Consider the following 7,564-nt stretch of genomic DNA (forward strand, 5'->3'; position numbering starts at 1 on the left):
TGGAGTTCTAGCCCTTAGAGAAAAAAAGTTTTCCAAAATGGAGTGTCATTTGGACAAAGCCTCTCAGAAGTGTAGCCTGCAAGACCTAATGGTTCAGAATGTGGTGGAAAAACAGTTTTTGAGATAGGAAGGTCCTACCGCCCTGAAATTTTAATACCTTATTCTAGGGCCTAACTGGGACCTCCGCACCGAAACTTGGCCCGGTCGGACCCCGAGGGCAGGAAGGGGGGGCCCTTCCTGCCCGAGACTTGGCCCGGTCAGACCCCGAGGGCAGGCCCCCCCTTCCTGCCCTCGGGGTCCGACCGGGCCAAGTTTCGGTGCGGAGGTCCCAGTTAGGCCCTAGAATAAGGTATTAAAATTTCAGGGCGGTAGGACCTTCCTATCTCAAAAACTGTTTTTCCACCACATTCTGAACCATTAGGTCTTGCAGGCTACACTTCTGAGGGGCTTTGTCCAAATGACACTCCATTTGGGAAAACTTTTTTTCTCTAAGGGCTAGAACTCCAAATCTCGGATATGTTGTACACGGGGCCCCGGGAAATGTGTGTAAACATTTTAGCATCCCTAGCTATCTCGAAAAGGTCGGCAAAGGGGCGTGACCTCCAACAGTACAGTAAATGTACATAAGACAGAGGTTAGTTTCTAGTCCCCATTTTTTGTGGGATGGAGGTGTACATTTGTGGCTAAAGGTATGTAGACACAGCTGGCCTGTGGCCACGTTTTTGAAGTCGGGGGTCAAAAGGTCAAAAGGAGCCGGCACCACGCCGCTTATGAGATAACAAAAAGTTAATGTGTGTTTCTCTCATAACTTTTTGTCATTATTAAAGAGAGGCCTGATTCTCAGATATGCATGTTGGATGGCTAGGGTGTAGGTCTGGGAAGAACTTCAGGCCAAAATCTTGCAAGCGAGCCGCTGGGTCCAGGTGCAACGAGATGGAGCACTTGCTGAGCCTGGACTTTCATAATCTTCGCTCTGTGAATGTAAAGGATGTTTGGTCGGATGTTACGACGAAGAATCATAATGTGAATGGGAATATTCTATAAATCTCTTGATATCATCTTTCGTCTCAACACTTCTGCTGCAGCCACTTAAAGTCTCACTCCGAGAACCTTAAAATATGAATCAATCTATTAGAAGTATGAAAATATCTTCCCGGTGGTGCAACAGAGCAAACAAGGTGTCCTTTGACATCTACGTTTCGAGACGATTGCAACAGTGCCACACATGATCATATTTGAATATGTTTCGGGGTAGTAATTAGCTGTCGATTTTGGAGGCCTTTATCAATAATGACCAGCTATAGATTTGCTTCCCGATGGAGATTTTTGACAAATTACATGTTAATTAGCATCTACACGTTAAGCTGAGTCCAATGAGATCAAGCTCGGCCTCTTGCTACACCGAGATCATGTCCTAGACCTAGGTGTACCATGTAAAATACATGTTACCATTAGCTAGAGTGTCGTTCTTGGTGTCATTGGACTCAGCTCAACGTGTAGATGCTAAATAACATGTCATTTGTGACAAATCTTTATCGGGAAGCAAATCAATAGCTGCTCAGTATTGATTAAGGCCTCCAATTTCGACAGCTAATTACTACCATTAAACATGTTCGAATATGCTCATGTGTGGCACCGTTGCAATCTCCTGGAAGCGTAGATGTTGAAGGACACCTTGTTCGTCCTCTTACGCCACCGGGAAGATATTTACATGCTTCTGATTGACTAATGAATTGATTCAGCGATTCCCCCAGAAGTCTGGGGTCAAAAGGTCAAAAGGAGACGGCACCACGCCGGGGTGGATCCAGATCTCGGGCAACAGCGCAGGGTTGCCAGGTCCTGCCAAAAACGTGCCCCCCACATACCGTCAAAATCCACCCAAAATGTCCTAGAAGCATCCCAAATAAAAAATGATATTATTGGCCATTTTGGCCAACGTTTTGAAAGTAATAATATTTGAGGGAATATTCTTTTTTTGTTGTTTTAGCAGCGAAATGCACCGTGTGCGTGTGTGTGCGTGTGTGTGTGTGTGTATCTGTGTCTGTGCGTGCGTGTGTGTGCTTGTGTGTGTGTGTCTGTGCGTGTGCGTGCGTGCGTGCGTGTGTGTGTGTGTGTGTGTGTGTGTGTGTGTGTATAATACGCTATTTTATGTTGAAATGCGACGTAATCCAGTGTTCACGAAAAGTACACTGTCAACGTATGCTTTTGGCGACTGGGTTGGCTCTCAGATATACGTGTTTCTAACAAGATGATATCATTAAAAGTTACATAAAGTAACAATTTAATAACACAAACGCAGGAAGCACGTGAGCTGCTAGTTTAGCGAAAGCAACCTGACGTCGTTGAAACATGCGAGCGAGCCGATCAAATCCTAATAACTATAAAACTAAAGATCAGACACAATCACTGACTGAAGATTATGCAAGTAAAAAGTATATTTCTCGCTAGAAATGTTATTAGAAACACGTTTAACGGTGAATCGGTCCTAAAATATTGCATTTCCCATTCAGATAATAAAGATTAATAAAGATCATACACATTCACTGACTGAAGATTATGTAAGGAAAATGTACATTTCTCGCTAGAAAAGTCATTAGAAACGCGTTTAATGGTGTATCTGTCCTAAAATATTGCATTTCCCATTCAGATAATAAAGATTAATAAAGATCATACACATTCACTGACTGAAGATTATGTAAGGAAAATGTACATTTCTCGCTAGAAATGTCATTAGAAACGCGTTTAATGGTGTATCTGTCCTAAAATATTGCATTTCCCATTCAGATAATAAGATTAATATAAACTACGCCGTGTTCTGGAGCCGCGGGGGATTCTGGGAATTGGGGTTCTCAGTTGACAAATGGGGCTTTTGTTAACTTGTTTTGTTGTTAGGATTAAGTGGGGTTAATGGGTTCGGGATGTTATGTGGTTGTGTGTTGTTCTATTAACATTGTTCGTGTGTTCATTATTGTCGACACCGTCACCGAGAGTGACGTGACCATCGTTTCGTGCAGCTGTTCCGTGTTGAAGTCTCGTTCAATAAAAACCAACTCTCGTTGTCGAGCGTTCAATATAAACCAACTCTCGTTGTCGAGCGTGCCCCCCCCACTACAAACGTGTCTCCCCCCCCATCAACAAACGTGTCCCCCCCCCCCCTCTTCTTCTTCGCTGGTGGCCAGGCTTAGTTAATGCTAAATGATAACAACTGTACCGAGAGGATGTGGCTGCAGCAGGCTAACCTGACAGCAATCTAAACAATACTTCACCCCTGCTCTCAGATATACGTGTTTCTAACACGATGATATCATTTAAAGTTACATAAAGTAACGGTTCAATAACACAAACGCAGGAAACACGTGAGCTGCTAGTTTAGCGAAAGCAGCGTCCCTAGTAACCTGACGTCGTTGAAACATGCGAGCGAGCCGATAAAATCTTCCCAATAACTATAAAACTAAAGATCAGACACAACCACTGACTGAATGTTATGAAAGGAAAATGTACATTTCTCGCTAGAAATGTCATTAGAAACACGTTTAATGGTGTATATGTCCTAAAATATTGCATTTCCCATTCAGATAATAACGATTAATATGGCTACGTAACAATTTCACCAAATGCTAGGAGAACGTATCGCCCCCTGTTGGTGCTATTCCCCCATTCATTTCGAATGGAGAAGGACGCGTGTTCAGGGTGACGCTTTGGTCAGGCAAAGCGTGAACCTGAACACGCCTTGCGATGTGGACAGACGTATCTATCTTACGCCTTGGCGTGATACCGGGTTGGTGTGTGTGTGTGTGTGTGTGTGTGTGTGTGTGTGTGTGTGTGTGTGTGTGTGTGTGTGTGTGTGTGTGTGTGTGTGTGTGTAGGGGTCAAAACGCGACGGTTAAATAAAGCATCATTAGCTTCATGCGACCTGCCGCTGAGTTCCACCCGGGTCTGCTGGCGTGCGATTGGACCAACACACTGTTTCCTCTCTTCTCCGCAGGTGAGCCGTCCCTTGTCAAACCCCAGACTGTCAGGATTAGTTTGCACACCAGCTTGTCCTAAACACACACGCACAGCGCGGTGCCCCACCTCAGCTCAAACCGCCACGCCCGGTCCACACTACCTCCCCTGACTCACTGTCCTTTAAATACCATGAAGCCATAGTGGGCTGTTGTCTCATCTCACCGCATTTTACAAACCGTCCGTCCAAATAGAATCCTGTCGACAAACGGTTTTGCATCAGTGTATTTTTTGACAGTTTGAGGAGTTATTTTAAAGTCAAACACGGAGCAGAGGCACAGAAACACTCGGTTGATTGTAACGTTGAGGGATTAATGCTTTGGAGGCCATTCAAATAAGACCTCTGTCTCCTTATGGTAATTCTCAGGGGAATATCTATAGTAGGCCTAGATGTTTGTTGACTCTGGTTACTGAATAGACATTGAAATAAATATGATATTATTATTATAATATTCTTCTGAATATTCTTTATCCGTCACTGTTTATTTATCATTCAAATCCTCGTACCCGCTTGTCGCGATGACGTTGCTAAATGTAGTTGTTATACTGACCTCCATCACTAGATGGCAGTGAAGTCTAACAAATGCCGTTCCTCCGATCCAGGGGGGACCTTTAGTCCCCATGGATACCATCCTTGAGTTGACATGGCAACAGCAGCACTGCTATCCTTAGCTGTGATTCTTGGGCAATTTCTGTGAATACCTTTTTTTATTACCATTTCTTAACACACCGCAAGGCTTTGTGATATTTACCTTGAAACAAGTTTGTTTGAAGCTGTTATGCTTTTACAGATAAAAAAAAAGTAAATATAAATAATTTTTTTCTAAAACGAAAATAAACTTTTAAAGGATTGATTTTACTCTGAGTAGTAATCATCACAAAGTATAACAACAGTGAGAACAAATAAACAGGGTTAAAAAAAACAAAAAACATTGATTGCTAAACCCCCCATTATTCAAACCGAACATAACCACTCCAAAACGATTATAATAAAAGTGTTCTGGACAAAGGACTGGACCTATTCACTTTGTACTGTAACCCTGGGCAGCTGAAAGTGGTTTGATCTTCACCACAGAGTCTACCCACTGGTCTGCTGCTGTTCAACCCTAACGTACAGAAAGACACTATTGTTTCTCTACCGGTGAGGTTCAAAGGTCGAGCGGCAGATCTCCAGAAAACAAAGTGATGTTTTCCCGCCCCCTCTCTCTCTCCACACTCGCTGTGAAGTGAGCTCTGCATGAGTAGCACATTAACCTCACCTTCTGCCGTGCACTCGATTCACCAGCATGGGCGTTATTGTGTTCTGTCTATCAGGAGAACCATCTGCTTGGGTTCATATTTTCGATCCGCAGAATGTGCCCATCTGGAGTGTTTCAGCCGTAGCTACAGATTGCTTAATAACTGTTGATTAATAATCTAAAGTATCACAATTTTTTGTTTGGGAGGCATGTGGTTCAGGGGGTAGAGCGGGTCGGCTGGTAACCGGTAGGTTGCTGGTTCGATCCCCGGAGTGTCGAGGTCAAGACACCTCACCCTGACTGCTCCCGACGAGCTGGCTGTCGCCTTGCGTGGCTGATTCCGCTGTCGATGTGTGAATGTGTGAGTAGTGGCAAAATGCAAACGTAAGCCTTATCTTCTCCGTGGCTCTATCAGTGTGCATAAATGGGTAACTGTTATTGTAAAGTGCTTTGAGTGGACACTGACTAGACCAGCGCTGTATGAATGCAGTCCATTTACATTGTTCTTTGTTTTGGTGTGAGATGGTGGATTTGGGAGTTACGCCTCGTTTCCACATACGTACATTCTCGTATGCGATCCAACCGTCTCCGACCCAAAGTCCATTCATTCCTATGTGATTCTCCGTAATGTCCGTTTTTCCTCCGAGACTCCTCCCCTCCGTAAAATTTCTGTCCGGTATGTCCGTAATATACGTTCAAAAAATTTAACTTTCGCCGTCGTTTTACGGAGATACCGTATGAAAGTTTTTATGTTTTTCACAAAACTTGTAGGCTAAGTACCTTGCAGGCCAAACTCCTCAGCGATCTCTTTCCAAGCCTGTTGGTTTTGTTTTTATCTCTGTATATGTCGATCCTCATGTTCCAAAGTACCGGTCTCCTATCCGCTTATCCGGGGTCGGGTCGCGGGGGGAGCAGCTCATGCAGGGGGCCCCAGACTTCCCTTTCCCGGGCCACATTGACCAACTCTGACGGGGGGATCCCGAGGCGTTCCCAGGCCAGTGTTGAGATATAATCTCTCCAACTAGTCCTGGGTCTTCCCCGAGGTCTCCTCCCCACTGGACGTGCCTGAAACACCTCCCAAGGAAGGCGCCCACTGGGCATCCTTACCAGATACCCGAACCACCTCAGCTGACTCCTTTCTAAGTAAAGGAGCAGCGGCTCTAATCCGAGTTAGGGAGACGCCAGCCACCCTTCTGAGAAAACTCATCTCGGCCGCTTGTACCCGCGATCTCGTCCTTTCGGTCATCACCCAGCCCTCATGACCATAGGTGGGGATAGGAACGAAGATCGACCGGTAGATCGAGAGCTTTGCCTTGCGGCTCAGCTCTCTTTTCGTCACAACGGTGCGGTAAAGCGAACGCAATACCGCCCCCGCTGCTCCGATTCTCCGGCCAATCTCACGCTCCATAGTACCCTCACTCGCGAACAAGACCCCGAGGTACTTGAACTCCTTCATTTGGGCACTCATTTCCTACCCGGAGTAAACAATCCGCTGATTTCTCCTAACATCTTTTGTCCGTAAATAAATTCATGCTCGTACGTAAAACACTAGCGACTCCTTCCGTAAATTTACGGAAGCACGGACACGAAAAACATACGTATGTGGAAACGAGGCGGGGTCTCATGTGATATCGCTGGGATGGTGTTAAGCTGTAATTGTCACCCCTTCACTCAAAAGCTACTCTGCATATTCCAGTTACCGAAACGCCTCAAATCATGACACTATTCTTCGCTTTGGAAGATAATTAAATATCTGACCAGGGATCCACGTTAGAGCACAATGCAGACTTTCACCCTCGAGTTTCTCCCTAATGCAATACCCTGTAGCACCCGTGAAATATTTTCCCATTGAATCGAACAAAATAAACCAGATCTATCTTTAGTCTCCCCGGAAGAGAACTGGATTGATCTGGTTTCTGGAAGACTCTGCAGGAACTCAGCATTCATAACTTTTCAGTGTGGAGTGGTGAGATGGTGAGGTGGTGAGGTAGTGAGGGGGGGGGGGGGGGGGGGGGGGGATGGAGATATACCGACAGAGCGAGAAGGTGAGCGACAGAGGGATCTAATTTTGTAAAGAGTGTTCTCTTGTTGTGTTATGGTTCTTGTTCTCTCACTGCAGAGTCTTCCCGGCTGCTGGCAGGCGGAGCACGATGGAAGGGGGGCTGATAGAGGATCTGACGTGTTTGAGAGATTTAGAAGCGGACCAAATGTCAAACGCTGCGGGATTAGACCAGCAGCAGCACACTGAGTCAGCAGACGGCTTATTTATCACAGTCTGAACGCTGGGTGCCTGAACTCCACGCAACAGCCAGTCAAACAGT

Source organism: Gadus morhua, unplaced genomic scaffold, assembly GCF_902167405.1.
Source record: "Gadus morhua unplaced genomic scaffold, gadMor3.0, whole genome shotgun sequence".
In the NCBI taxonomy this organism is placed as follows: Eukaryota; Metazoa; Chordata; class Actinopteri; order Gadiformes; family Gadidae; genus Gadus; species Gadus morhua.